A 15,323-nucleotide genomic window follows, 5' to 3' on the forward strand; every position below is an offset into this window, starting at 1 on the left:
TAAACCGACAATTTGCGGTCGAACAAAGAAGGTGACGACGACGTCGACGACCAAAAAACCGTGTCCAGCACTAGTAGCAGTAACAGCAGCACCGAATCGGTACCAGTCCAGTGCGGCGAGCCGACGTCGAATTGGATGCGGCCATTTTTCAACTTTTCGAAAGCATAATACACACGAATATACGATACCCGAGAGCTGCCCATGAAAGCATAACTGTCCCATGTATGTAACAAGTAGAGATTGAGAAAATAGCGCTTGATGTTTGTTTTCTTATACAAATGTTTATAATTTCCTATTCATGTTTTGGAGTAGCTACTTGGGTTAAAAGTTCATATAGAGACCGCGGGTTTTTTTTTCAAATGTGAAATAGCAACTTTAGCTAACAAACTTTCAATAACTGTGGAAGCACTCTAAGAACACTAAGCTAAGTAGCATTCTGCGTCAAGTTGAGATGTGATGGCAAAAGGTAGAGGATAATTGCTATAGTTTTGTAAACATTACCCGATAGTCACCTAAATTCATGTTCTAACTCAATTTTGAACGATGCCTTAATATTCCAAAAGTTCCATGACATTATACGAATTAGAGAGAAGAATGTTTCTGAAAATGCTCGAATTTTCTGCTGAATAGCTGTTGTAGCGTTCTCCATATTTTATGGTAGTCTTTGCAATATTCTGACATTCAAATAAACTGTTGTAGGGCTTCAAAATGTATGTCGTGCTCAACGAAACATTTTGGTGAAATATTTAGTTACTGATTTTTAGATAGACAACTCTGGGAGGTGTAGGTTCGAAAATCCATATGGGACTGTTATGCCTTTACGATCAGTGTGGCCGTCGTCGCGTTTCGTATGTGTGTAAAGTTCCGAACGTGTGTGTAAAACACACCTTTTGGCTTCTCGCTCTGGTCTCCGGTGCTGTTGTTGGAGTGCTGCTGGCTGGATGCTTCCACACTGGCACTACTGGGCTACCGAGGGTTGCTGGCTCAGCTCATTCATCTCAGAGCTATACGCAATGTTGCTTCGCACACATAGAGCTATGCTTTGTGGTGTATCTATGCTTTTGGGATTTTTGAGTTATGCTTCCCAACCGAAACTGTGCTGCCAGGCTATGGAAAGGCCCAGTTTAAATGGATGTATGGGCCCAGAACAGGTAGGGCAACTAACTAGTGAAAATCTTTTGCAATTATGCGTATGTTTCGATGTTCATAATGTATCAATTTACTATTCACTAGAAGTATGTAATAGTAAATTGCTAATATGGAATATGGCATTATTCATCCGGCGAATCCATTAATGCGACGATTTGTAGATATCTCTTCAAAAGTTTTCCTACTATATTGTGTTAGTTTCAGTTTGATGTGAGGTACCGTGGGGCAAGTGGATAACGAAAATCGTATAAGGACTGTTCATTTAAGAAAGTGGACACCTGATTGTTAACATTTTGGTGTGAAAATTTCAAGAAAAAGAAGAAAAAAATGTTTCAATGTGTACTCAAGTGTTTATTTTGACAGCAGAAAAAAGTTGACATCAAAACAGTTGTTAATTCCAAGCGATGGGTCGGTTTAACATGGCTACACGCAGATTTATTCTGCACAAATGGTGTTCAGAAAAGCTGTCGTTCCGAGATTTGGCTTAAATCGCCCAAAATACAATTTTTCAAAACTGTATAAAAAATAAATGCTCTTGACGACGTACGATACATCCGAACAGAAAAATTTGGGAAAAAGGTTTTGGTATGGCAAGCAATTTGCTCCTGTGGAATGAGAAGTACTACAAATTTCACAATGGGGTCCATTAAAGGGCGAAAATTACAGAACTGAATGCAGCTCAGCTACTTTGGAGATGTTTAAGAAGGAAAAAGTTGGAAAGGAATTTGTTGAAATATGTAAAATTCCACCGAATTGCCCAGAAATACGCCCCATTGGAGAATATTGGGCAATAACCAAACGACATCTTAGGAAAGATGGAAGAGAAGCAAGTTCCATCGATTTTTTCAAGAAAATGTGGTCAGTAACCCAACGAAAAGTTACGAAGAAAGTTGTGCAGAACCCGATGGGAGGTATCAAGAGAAAAGTCAGAGCATTCTCCAGGAATGCTCAATAAATGTTCAAACTTTTGTGAATTTGGTCGAAATTATCTTGATTTATATGTATTTAAAAAATACGTGTTCACTTTCTGAAATGAGCAGTCCTTCGTTGAGGTTCTTTGGAACACAAGGAATATAAATATAAATAAATGGGATCGTGTATATTTTCTAGATTGACTCCCACCAATAATAAGCGGTATCTGCGCAAAAGTTCTGGGAAAATATAGAAAGAGTAAAAAAAAACGACTCTCCCATTTTCACATGCCCAAAAAGTGAAAATATTGTCATTTTAAATAAGGTACAGTGGGGTAAGTGGATCATTTGTCAATATATGGTACCGCGGGGCAAGTGGGTAAATGGGGTAAGTGAAAACAATTGATATATTTTACTGAATATGTGAATTAACGTTTTAAACTCATGCGTAAACCTTTGAGGCCATTCAGAACATTACGATAGGTAAGAGATTTCTGAGATTTTTCAGTTATTATTGCATAATAGAGCGAAAAAATGTTAACCTGTCAACTGTTACTCCGTAACAAGTTGGCGGCGTACAATCTTATTTTAATATTTTCAGTGGAAAAAAGTTGCGGAAAATAATTTCCTGCACCACTTCTTAGTTGTCCTCTGTGACAGTTTCAAACTGCAATAAAAAAAAGTTTGAGAATTAATTCGACGTAGACTTAAAAATAACTAAATTTAAACACCGTCAATATTCTTATCAGGTGGGGCAAGTGAAAAGTTTATCATTGAAGATTGAATTTGTGTTTTCTCTTTAAGTAGCCATAAGTAAACATGGTTCGCAATTATCATAGAAAAACATAACGTGCTGATAATTCAAGAAACACTATACTCAAGCGTTAAAAGCTATTAGAAATCATGGAACTTCTCTAAAAGATGTTGCCAAACATTACAATATTAATATGTCTACTTCGGGCAGCCAATTAAAAGGAAGACGTTGACTGAAAAATTGCAATATTAGAGAACACACGGAAACCTCGTGGAATGTCTTTGTAAAGCTAGTTCAAAACATAAAAATGGGGTATAGGTCTATCCACATAAAAAAGATTCTAAATACGTTATTGAAGGATTCCGTTTTCTCCCGAAGAGTTATCCGACGTCATATCCGACTTTTTCAAAAACAAATAACGAGCGGTGGAAATTCTACAGATCAGAAATGCAATTGCTGTTCTATAATGTAAGAACTAACATTGGAAATGTTGCAGTTATAATGTTGTCGAATCATTTCAACTAACATAACTGAAGAGAAGAAAATTCAAGTGAAAAGAATAACATTTTCTTTGTTTACATGTCATTCATATTATTGTTCATTGGGAAGCCTTAACAAATGTTAAAGCTAATAAAAATCTTGAATATAACTGTTTGTTTTTAAATTTATTGTTCAAAACGGTAAACTTTTCACTTGCCCCACTTTTGGGGCAAGTGAAAAGTAAGGAGACATTTTTCAAAAACTTTTTCTGTATTTTTTTCTTGAATTTTTCATAAAAATCAATTTCAGTATGCTGCTTATATTTGGTGGGAGTCAAGCTAAAAAATATACACGACCTCATTTGTTTCAATTTAAAGTCTCTAGAATTTGAAGAATCTCAACTATGGGAATTCCATTACCCACTTGCCCCACGGTACCTTATAGCATAAATACTTGACTATGTTGAATGTGTTCACACCATTGCTTCGTTTTAGGTTATATTCTAAAGCCCACACTGATAATACAGTCAAACCTCCATGAGTCGATATCTCAAGGGACCATCGACTCATGGAAATATCGAATCGTGGAAACAAATGCCCTGGAAAGCCGTTTGAGGGGACCATCATAGTAACCATGAAATTTTGTTTTCAATATGGTTCCATGAGTCGATATCGAGTCATGGAACATCGACTCATGGGTGTATCACTGTATTGCAAAACTGCCCGCATAATCATGAACCATACTAGTACCGTTTCCCGTTTTGTCCATAACAATTTGCTACAATATGTGAACAATTTCGTACAGTATCAAAAATAACAATAAATCTACCCTACCGCAAACGTTGTTTACATTTTGATAGATAGTAACTGAGAAAATAACAATATGAGGAATAGGCGGTTAAGTTATGTAACCATTTGAAACCGACGATTTTCGCGAACAAAATTTTGCGTTTACAGTTTACCAAACGTTAGATATATTATCCATTTTTTTGTATAAATCACTGTTATGCAAACAGTTTGAAAACTGTATAACTATAAAATTGGAATAAAAAAAAATACTGTATGTGTAATGATTGATTCACGGTTTTGTATGGTACTTTAACCGCTTACTGTACTGTTCTTTCACTGTCATACAATATAATAAGTAATAGGTTCATGTAGGTTATATTTGTTTAATTGTTTATTATTGAAAAATATTTGGTTTTCTAAAACTCACTTTATCTACCCTGAAGTGCCATGCCATGGTTTATAGAAAATATCGAAATACAGTTCCAACACCAGTCCTATAATTTCTCCCAACTCCTCCGCCATCCATGTGTCTTAGATCCGGAAAAGGCATTTTTCTTTCATCAGCTTGATGAAAAGTGAATCTACTCCGTAGATCGTAGAACTTCCATTGCCTTCGATCACCAAGAAATGTTGTCATACAGGCACCGACAGTAGTTTGTGGTTCCATGAGGGTTTTTGTGCTGCCATGTCACCTGGAATGACGATGAGTATCAGAACTTCAGACGGGATTTACGGCATATGTGGCTATTCGATAGAGTTGCGGGTTTAAACTTACCTGGCGCACAGAATTCCATGCGTTTTCAACGCTGCTGGATTGTTTGATTTCACGGAGTTTCAGAAAATCAGCGGTTACTAAATAAAACATAAACTTTGGCTTTTGTGGAAATATGACACAACGATGAAAATGATCAACGATGCACTAAATATGTTCAGTACGAATCGCTCACAAATATCAACATGTTTGACTGTTTGCCAAATTGTGAAACAAAAGTAACATATTGTTTTAATTTTCGTGTGTGCGTGTGTTGCCATGTTTCTTGCGATTATTTGAAAATATAATTTGAGAAAAGGTGATCAAATTGTTGCACAATTTCTCTCAAGTTTCTGTCTTCGTTTCGTTCTTCGTATGGTTTTACAATTTCTTGACACTTTTACATATTGTAACCGTTCGCTAAGAACTCTGCAAAGTGTTCTTAATGATTTTAAGCTTTTTGATTGATATTGTTCGACAAAATAGCAACTATTTGGGATAAATTAACCGTTTCTGTTAAAAGAAACATACTGTTTGGAAGCTAAGGATAATTGTTATTTTCTATGCGGGTGGTACTACACGTACACTAACACAAGCAAACTTGTTAGCTGCTAAAATTAATTAATTTGAAAATTGTTTTCCATCAATCAAAAGTCCATTGCATCTCTGTCTAAAATCGAATACTATTATTTTTTTCGACACGTGATGAACATTTTAGTTCTAATTGAATAAATGACAATGAAAAAATGTGGTTTATATAAATAAATACAGATATATTGTACATGGTACACTTACCTCTACTTTTTAATGGGGTGGGGTAAGTGGATCAAGTATTATTATCATTTATTGGCAGACTACTAACGAGAATTTTTATAAGTTTTAATAACCGCAAATGTTGTTTTCCTTTATTTTTTTCCATTCCCAGCTTAAATTTGTCAAATTGATCAAAGAAAATTTGAATTAATCCACCTTGAAGTTTTTTTGACCTCTCTAAAGCATAGTATAGTAGCTTATTTGACCATGTATATTGATCTAGACAGATGATACAAATATATTTATAAAAAGAATAGAAGGATTTTAATTTCTTATTTAAAAGTTAATGTCATTAATATTTTTAAACTACAATTTTTTTTACGAAAATATCGTTAGGAATAATCTTACAATACTTAGGTCCCGTGTTTCAAGCTAAACTTAGTTGAAATATCTCGGCAAAAAATACAGCTCCGAAAAGATTAATGATTGTTTTTTAGGAATTTTACCATAAATTTCTACATATTCAGACTTGTTGCCAAATTATCCAGACAGTTCGTCTCCATTTTTGGTTCGTTGATTTTGAGATCAGAATAAAGTTTCTGTTATGAATATTTGATCCTATTGAACATTACAGGTTTACTCTTAAATTTGGAAAGCTAGACCAAGGTATAGTTGTTTTATCCTCATATCCCAAAAAATAGTGATTTTAGTGACTTTTTATTGGGAATAGTGACTTTTCAGTGAACAGGTAAAAAATTAAAACCAGGTTATTAAAAATGACTCTCCACCAGCCCTATAAGTCCTTAAACTTTTGGTAAAATCTTGTTTTTAATCAATAACACAATAAAGCGTATTCTTGCAACTGCTTTGTTTTTTTTAGTTTCACATCGAATTAATTTTATAACTTTTTTTATTTCAGTTTAAAATTATTAGAAAGGGCAACTAAGAAAATTATTTCCCAAAATATGTTTCCACAAAAAATAACAAAATAAGATTGCACGCTATTAACTTGCTATGAAGCCATATTAGTCCGGTAAACAATCTTTCGCTTGATTATGCTATAATGGTTCAATGGTTTTGTAAATTTTTTGTTTGTCGTAATGTTCTGAATGACCTGGAAGGTTTACGCATGGGCTTGGAAAGTAAATTCATGTATTCACTCATCACTGAATATTCAAGTTGTTTTATTTTATCCCATTTACCCACTTGCTCCGTGGTTCTTTAATTCTAAATGTACAGTTGTGTTCAGAATAATAGTAGTGAAAGCCGATTTTCATACAAAATGCTCAACTTTGGCATGCTGTAAATTTGTTTCCATATGAGCAATCGGCATGAAATTTTGACAGTGAACTACAAATATACTCAATTTCATTATCACAAGATTTGAACAATCTCACACTACCGGCTAAAAAGTTAAGCACCAGGTGAAATCGCTCAAAAAAATAGTAGTTTTTCTTTTGTAAATATTTGTTCAGCAACAATTTTGTAAAAAATGCTTGTTTATACATTTATAGCTTGGGTGAAAATGGTTGAAACGATGAATAAAGATAAATTCAAAAACTCAAAATATAGCAGATATTTAATTTATTAAAACTACTATTATTTTGAGCGATTTCACCTGGTGCTTAACTTTTTAGCCGGTAATGTTAAAATTTTTGAATCTTATGATAATGAAATTGAGTATATTTGAAGTTCACTGCCAAAATTTCATGCCGATTGCTCATATGGAAACAAAGTTACAGCATGCCAAAGTTGAGCATTTTGTATGAAAATCGGCTTTCACTACTATTATTCTGAACATAAAGGTATAAGACTGTATGGGTTGCTTCTTTATGTCATTAAGACACTGCACTTCAACATTATCTTCTTTAGGTAATGTCAATTATATTGACTGAAAGATTTCTTTTACAAAATTTGTATCCAGTTTTTTTACGAGCGATCTGTCGTTTGTGACAATTTCTCAGGGGGTCCCGTGAAGCCATGTTAAATAAAGGTCGTATCCTTGATTAATGAATTAATTTGAGCAATCTTTCATCTCGCTTTTATTGCTTTTTTTTTTTGAAAAACTTTTGTATTTTATAAAGAAGGATCGCAGCAAACCTTTGTGGGATGCGGTTGAGTTTTTACTAAGTAGTGATTTAGCAGGAATTTACAGAAAGCAAGACGATTCGTTTTCGAGACGCCAGGAGTTTGGTTTTCGGTTCGTGAGTTGTGCTGGGCAGTGTTTTGGAAAGCCTAAACAAGACGCTTCGTTTCCGGGAGGCCGGGAGTTTGGTTTTCGTTTCGCGTGTTGTGCTGGGCAGTGTTTTGGAAAGCCCAAGCAAGACGCTTCGTTTTCGGGACGCCGGGAGTTTGGTTTTCGGTTCGCGAGTTGTGCTGGGCAGTGTTTTGGAAAGCCCAAGCTAGACGCTTTGTTTTCGGGACGCCGGGAGTTTGGTTTTCGGTTCGCGAGTTGTGCTGGGCAGTGTTTTGGAAAGCCAAAGCAAGACGATTCGTTTTCGAGACGCCAGGAGTTTGGTTTTCGGTTCGTGAGTTGTGCTGGGCAGTGTTTTGGAAAGCCTAAACAAGACGCTTCGTTTCCGGGAGGCCGGGAGTTTGGTTTTCGTTTCGCGTGTTGTGCTGGGCAGTGTTTTGGAAAGCCCAAGCAAGACGCTTCGTTTTCGGGACGCCGGGAGTTTGGTTTTCGGTTCGCGTGTTGTGCTGGGCAGTGTTTTGGAAAGCCAAAGCAAGACGATTCGTTTTCGAGACGCCAGGAGTTTGGTTTTCGGTTCGTGAGTTGTGCTGGGCAGTGTTTTGGAAAGCCTAAACAAGACGCTTCGTTTCCGGGAGTTTGGTTTTCGTTTCGCGTGTTGTGCTGGGCAGTGTTTTGGAAAGCCCAAGCAAGACGCTTCGTTTTCGGGACGCCGGGAGTTTGGTTTTCGGTTCGCGTGTTGTGCTGGGCTGTGTTTTGGAAAGCCAAAGCAAGACGATTCGTTTTCGAGACGCCAGGAGTTTGGTTTTCGGTTCGTGAGTTGTGCTGGGCAGTGTTTTGGAAAGCCTAAACAAGACGCTTCGTTTCCGGGAGGCCGGGAGTTTGGTTTTCGTTTCGCGTGTTGTGCTGGGCAGTGTTTTGGAAAGCCCAAGCAAGACGATTCGTTTTCGGGACGTCGGGAGTTTGGTTTTCGGTTCGCGAATTGTGCTGGGCAGTGTTTTGGAAAGCCCAAGCTAGACGCTTCGTTTTCGGGACGCCGGGAGTTTGGTTTTCGGTTCGCGTGTTGTGCTGGGCAGTGTTTTGGAAAGCCAAAGCAAGACGATTCGTTTTCGAGACGCCAGGAGTTTGGTTTTCGGTTCGTGAGTTGTGCTGGGCAGTGTTTTGGAAAGCCTAAACAAGACGCTTCGTTTCCGGGAGGCCGGGAGTTTGGTTTTCGTTTCGCGTGTTGTGCTGGGCAGTGTTTTGGAAAGCCCAAGCAAGACGATTCGTTTTCGGGACGTCGGGAGTTTGGTTTTCGGTTCGCGTGTTGTGCTGGGCAGTGTTTTTTATTTATTTGGTTCTACATCTTCAACACTTATGGTTGCACAGATTGTGACTTAATCTAGATTCCTTATCCTACTAGCAAAAACATTTTTAGAGATATTCAGGTCAAATTTATCGGAAACATCATTAAATAATCTACAACTATCGTCAAAAGGGTCAAAAAAAGCGTATTGAGTGCGTCTAGTAGGAATCCACAAAATAGAACGATTACGAAGAGTGCGTACAGGAGCATAAAAACAAATATTACCTAACAAATAATTACAGTCAATACGATTCATAATCAGGTCAAACACGAATAATCTGCGCAATTTTTTCCTACGGTTCGCTAGCGTTTCTATGTCAATTAGTTGGCAACGGTCTTCATAGGCCGGTAATTCGATGGGATTGGACCACGGTAGACGACGTAACGCGTATCTAAGAAACGATTTCTGGACGCTCTCTATTCGATGGCACTGTTCGTTATGATACGGTGCCCAGACTTGGACAGCATATTCCAAAGTGCTACGCACTAAGGAGCAAAAAAGAGTTTTTAAAGCATACACGTCGTCGAAGGCAGCTGTATTGCGCCGGATGAAACCCAATAGTGCATACGATTTGGCTGTGACGGTAGAGATATGCTCGTTAAACCTAACTTTAGAATCAATAACGACGCCAAGATCCCGAATTTTGTCAACACGTTCCAATTGTTCACTGTCGAGTCTGTACGGGAAGAAAAATGGAGAGCGCTGACGACTGTAGGATATCACCTTGCATTTCGAGATGTTCACTTGCATTCCATTCCTTCCGCACCAGTCCAAAACAATGTTCAGATCTTCCTGAAGAGCACAGCAGTCCAACGGTGACAATACGGTGCGGTAGATTTTTAAGTCATCCGCGAACATCAAACAATCACAGCGAAGAAGACTACAGATGTCGTTGACGAAAATTATAAAAATTAACGGGCCAAGGTGGCTGCCTTGTGGGACTCCGGAGGGAACGGAGAAGGTATCGGAAAATGCGTCGCTAATTTTTACGTAACTCTTACGATTAGTTAAGTACGATGACGTCCAGTTGATGATCCAGTCGGGCAAACCAATGTGCCGCATTTTCTCCACAGCTAACGTGTGGGGCACTTTATCGAAAGCTTTGGAGAAATCAATATAAACTGCGTCAACTTGCTGCCTCTTTTCGATCCTCTTCGTTAATTTGTTTGCAAATGTCATGAGATTTGTGGTCGTCGAACGGTTTTTCATGAATCCATGTTGACTATCAGATATCACATGTCGGACGGAGCGGTAAAGAACTTCATGAACCATTTTCTCAAGTACCTTACCCAAGCAGTTTAGTATTGAGATCGGCCGATAATTCTCGACATCGTGTATACTGCCACTTTTGTGAATTGGCGTAATACATGCAATCTTCCACGCTTCAGGAAAGATGCCGTCCAATAACGACTTGTTGAAAATAATCGATACTGGTAACGAGAGCGAGGACGCACACTTTTTGAAGAAAACGGGAGGAAGGCGATCCGGCCCAGCACCTTTCGTCGGGTCAACATCTGACAGCGCTGTATGGGAAGCCTAAGCAAGACGGATCGTTTTCGGGGCGCCGAGAAGTTTTGCTGTTCGCGCTGTGTGAGTGCGAAAAGATATTCGTGTTCAGTCGAGGATGGATTACCAACTGGTGAGCTCGTTTCATGCTTATGATAACACATTTTTTCATGAAAGCGTTACTTGTTTTGTAATATGCAATCAAACTTTGTATGGTTCGTCACTTTAAGTGTCGGCATTATGCTTGTTTTATACAATTCTAATAAACATAAAATTTTTGACATTTCTTAAAATATTTTTTGACTTGTTTGACATCATGAATGTCGACGTTTATTTTAAAACTTCTACCAAAGACTTTTCTTCTTGAGGCATAAATGTTGTAATTTTCAAACAAACTATGTATGGTTCGTCACTACATGTGTCGGCATTATTCCTGTTCCATATAATTTAAGATATACGCATATATTTTTCTCTTTTCGCCATTTTTAAAAACTTCTTTTGAATGGTTCGACATTATAGATGTTGACGTTTATTTTAAATCTTCTACCAAAAACTTTTTGAGACAAAACTCAAAACTAGCTTTAGGTATAAATCGTATTTTTCCTCCCTATCCATGGATCGCATCACCGACCAAAGGTGACTCCCAGATCTTTTCCTTCTTCACTAATAAACACCCTTCCCGTGGTGATTGTGGAGATGCAGAGGTATTCTCGGTCTCTAGAAGCAACAATCATTACACCCTAACATTCCTTTCCTATCCCAACTGACTGTAAGGACTTGGCCGGCGCCGTTATTGATCAATAATATTAGATCTGCTAAAATTGCACTCCGAGAGTAAGCGGAAACTCCCATCCCTTATTCATTTGGATCGCAGTGCAATTATTACCAGTTCCGATCAATCACGGAGTAGCAACCATTGACATGTACAGTCAGTCTATGCTATGCTATGCTAAAAACTTTTGTATTTTATAAATTAGACATTAAATTTTTATGGAAACTAGCTAACACGTAAAACGTTAGGGGGACATGGGGCAAGAAGGACACCTGGGGCAAGAGTGCCACCTCTAATTTCACGTAGTTCAAATCAATTTTTTGATGTTTAACGCACGATAAGAATAAATTGAGTTCTAATTGAGGGTTGTGTAAATATTACAGTTAAAAATGTTTAGTACAAAAAATTAGAAAAATGTATTTAACTCACCAACGCAAAAAATGCGAAATATTATAAGAATGTAAGACTGGAAAATAAGGTTTGACTCCCAATAAATTCAAAACATATTTGTTTTTCCGCACAGTATTGATGATTTTCAATTGTTTAATATAGCTGTGAGGATTTGTTTTCGAAAAAGTTCTTTTGACATTAAGTTTTACATATATAAAAACAATATGTCTAATGGGGCAAGAGGGACACCGCAATTTTCTCATATAAAATCCCATGAACTTTTTTTTCTTGTTTAATATTGCATTAAATCAATAATGCTTCCTACTAAATTAAATCAAAATAAACCATCTTGGACATTCAAAATGGTTTCTGAAATGTTTTACTATTATTGTTACAGTCAAATAAGATGAGAACTAAATTAATTTCGTATAATTACTTTTTAACCATAAGTCAACTTTTATCCCCCAGTTTTTATCTTTACTTACTCTAGAATTTATCGTTTAGGTGGGAAAATAATAATATACAAAATTTGTGGCATTTTGCTCTGGTGGTCTTCTTGCCCCATACGAGTGGCACTCTTGCCCCGTGCCATGATAAAAAACCTCATAAGAAGGGACATTTTCAAAAATCTCAAATCATCATGTAATTCTTATATTTTTGAAATCTATCGATAACATAATTTAGAACAAGAGGTGAGGTTGCCCCTACACTGGAATAATCTTCAAAAATTGTGCTAATCAACCATGATTTGCTCCTATATATCTTAAGGTGTCCTTCTTGCCCCCAGCCCCCCTACCTTGCGTCAAGGTTTACGCAATATTGATTTCCGAAACCTTTTCCCAACACTCTGGCAGCACTGGAAGCACCCTTCTTGTTTTGTTTTACCATCCCGTTTCCACCTCCAGGAAAAACTTTACCTCTATGACCCACCCCCGCACTGTCACTCACACAAGCACAAGATAACCGATTGTGTGACCGCAAACATTCACACGAGCAAACGAGAAAGCACAACACTAGCCACCTTTCGCTTGCACTCGCACTTTTCCCGTGTCTAGTAGCGTTTCATTCCGTGCACACAAAAAGTTCCGTACTCTTCTCCGTTAACCGCGGTCTCACTTTCGCCTCCGCATTCAACGCCTTCCGAACGTTCGTTCCTTGTCACTCCACCGGGGACAGTTTTTCTTCTTTCACTCACTTCGGGGCCATCAGAAGCAAACCCAAATTTGCTGCACCAATTTTTCCGATCAACTTTTTCGCACTTTCACGCGCAGTTTCCTCGCGGAAAACAGTCTTCCACGATGGCCCACCAGACGAACTCACGATCGACACTAGACACAACCGGAAACGGTGAACATAAATTGTATAATTTTGCACTTTTCCGCGACTGCACAGTAATTTGCTGCCCACAATGGCACAGTTCCGAGACACGAATTTGTAACCGTGTAGCTCTTCTGTGTGGGTTTTGTTTCTGTGCAGCGGCCATCACGCAAGACATGAATGCAAAAACTGCGGCACGCACACCAGTTGGGGATTGTTTTGTAAACCGTGCACCAACACCACAAAACCAGAGGGGGTTCGGTAAACGACGGTCGAATTTGAGAAACATCGGAAGAAGTCAACGAGTTCATAAGAGATTTGCAATTAGGGCTAAACCGATATATCAATAATGACTTTTGGGGAGATTTACCTTTGGCAGAAACACACAAAGATTGATAGAAGCTTTTATTTTCGCAGCTAGTTTCAAGAAGAAACACACCTATTTCTCTAAGTAGTCGACAGTTACAAAATATTGCAAGTACATATCTTAACCATTCCGAAATGCGGTTCAGGACATTTCCTCGTTGTTATTGATACCTATTCGAGATACTTTTACTCTATTGAAATAAAGCACACCGACGCTAGAACAGCAAATGCAGCTCTCTGTAAGATTTTTTCGACGTGGGGAATGCCTTTTATTATGCAAATTATCGACTTTGTCGATATGCACGGTGTACGAATTCAACAGAAAAGTCCCTTAGACGGCTGCTGGGGCACGTCAGGAGGTAATTATCAATATTAGCTTCCTTTTCCTGATCAGCCTAGATAGCCACGAAGTGTCGGTAGCGTTTGTTTCAATTGACTGAGGGCTCATTCACAAATTTCATAACGCTGAAAGGGGTGGGTGGGTGTCTTCGTGATGTTACGGCTCATACAAAATTTAAAAAATATTGATACAAAAAGCGTTACGCGAGGGTGGCCTAAAAATGACCATTTTAGGCGTTATGAAATTTGTGAATAAACCCTAAGAATTAACACTACACTCAGAAACACGGGTAGTCACGGAATGGCTAAATTTTAGTAATTTACGACTATTTTCTATCTGCCTCTCTTTCATCCTGCAGGCAATTTTATTCCTATTTGTCAATTCGCCTGGGTTGAAGCATTGCTAAGCTTCAACCCAGTCGAAATGACAGTTAGTGTAAAACTTCACAGCAGAATGAAAGAGGGCCAGATAGAAAATAGTCATTAATGCATAAACTTTAATCATTCTGTGACTATTTTTATTTCTGAGTGTACGGCCTGTTCCTATGGTAAAATTCCACCTCACAGGTGATCCCTAATTCATTCGGCTGCGCTTCTTCAGTCTCAATCCTGAGGCTAAATAAGCTATTCCAATTTCGAATAGCTGTGTGAAGGTTCAGAAATTCTAGGGCGGCAACTCAGCACAAGCAATATTGGAATAATTTGGAGTCAAGTCGTCAAACAAAATTGATGGTACAAATCTCACAAATGGCGAGGAACGTGCCTCTGGAGCCGGTCTTCTGATACCTGGCACATGAAACCTGGTAAGAATTGGAGGAACGTATTTGAGGCAAACACTCATTTGCTTTACTCTAAGGAAAGATTTACCGTAATAGCTAGACAGAGAGCTAAAGTAATCATATGAAATTACTTCGGAGTTCGAATGGAAAGAAATGTTCAATACAGCAAGCGTGACCTAACAATTCCATGCACCATGCACTCAACACCAAACCGAAGCGAGCCCTTTGTAGGCCAAAAAGATTCTCTAATATAATTTTATATACTATTTTTTCATAATGAGTAGAGGAGGAGCAGAATGTAGGGAACGTAAGGATTAAGATGGAAAATTAGGAGTGATACTTGGAGTGATAGCGAAAAGACAGAAAGAGAGGAAGTAGAATATAGCGTGCAAAGCAAGAGAAATCGTGGGTGATCTTAGTAGTCATAGATAAAAAAAAACTTCTGTCTTGAGATGAGCGATGAGCCAGTCTAGGGCCGAAGAACATTGAATAAAGGTAATAATAATAATTAAAAAATATGAATTCAGTTTGTTGGTTTGCTTTAGTGTGAATACACGTGTCTGTGGAAAGTGAAAAGCATGTTCTTTTGCATAAAAGAAGGTTCTCTTGAAATCGAAAATGACTACAGTCCCCACTTCAGACCACACTTGTTATGTCTGTAATGCGCTATACATTTTTACTCGTATGTGTCGTTGTTTTATTGTATTGTGTTACAGTGGAATAAATATTTT

The 15,323-nt window shown here is 37.9% G+C and overlaps 1 protein-coding gene across 2 annotated transcripts in view; it reads right to left on the reverse strand.

Annotated features, from left to right (window-relative positions):
• The window catches only part of LOC5565593 (F-box only protein 11), a 70,013-nt gene extending 56,778 nt beyond the window's left edge, over window positions 1–13,235 (reverse strand). Inside the window, exon 1 of one of the 2 annotated variants that reach the window (XM_021838112.1) lies at window positions 12,740–13,235. The gene's annotated coding sequence lies outside the window, so the exon portion shown is untranslated. Of the gene's footprint in view, window positions 1–12,708 lie in introns of both variants that reach the window. The other variant, XM_021838109.1, reaches the window with a different exon arrangement.
• Window positions 13,236–15,323: the final 2,088 nt, after the last annotated feature.

Source organism: Aedes aegypti, chromosome 1 (assembly GCF_002204515.2).
Source record: "Aedes aegypti strain LVP_AGWG chromosome 1, AaegL5.0 Primary Assembly, whole genome shotgun sequence".
Classification (NCBI taxonomy): Eukaryota; Metazoa; Arthropoda; class Insecta; order Diptera; family Culicidae; genus Aedes; species Aedes aegypti.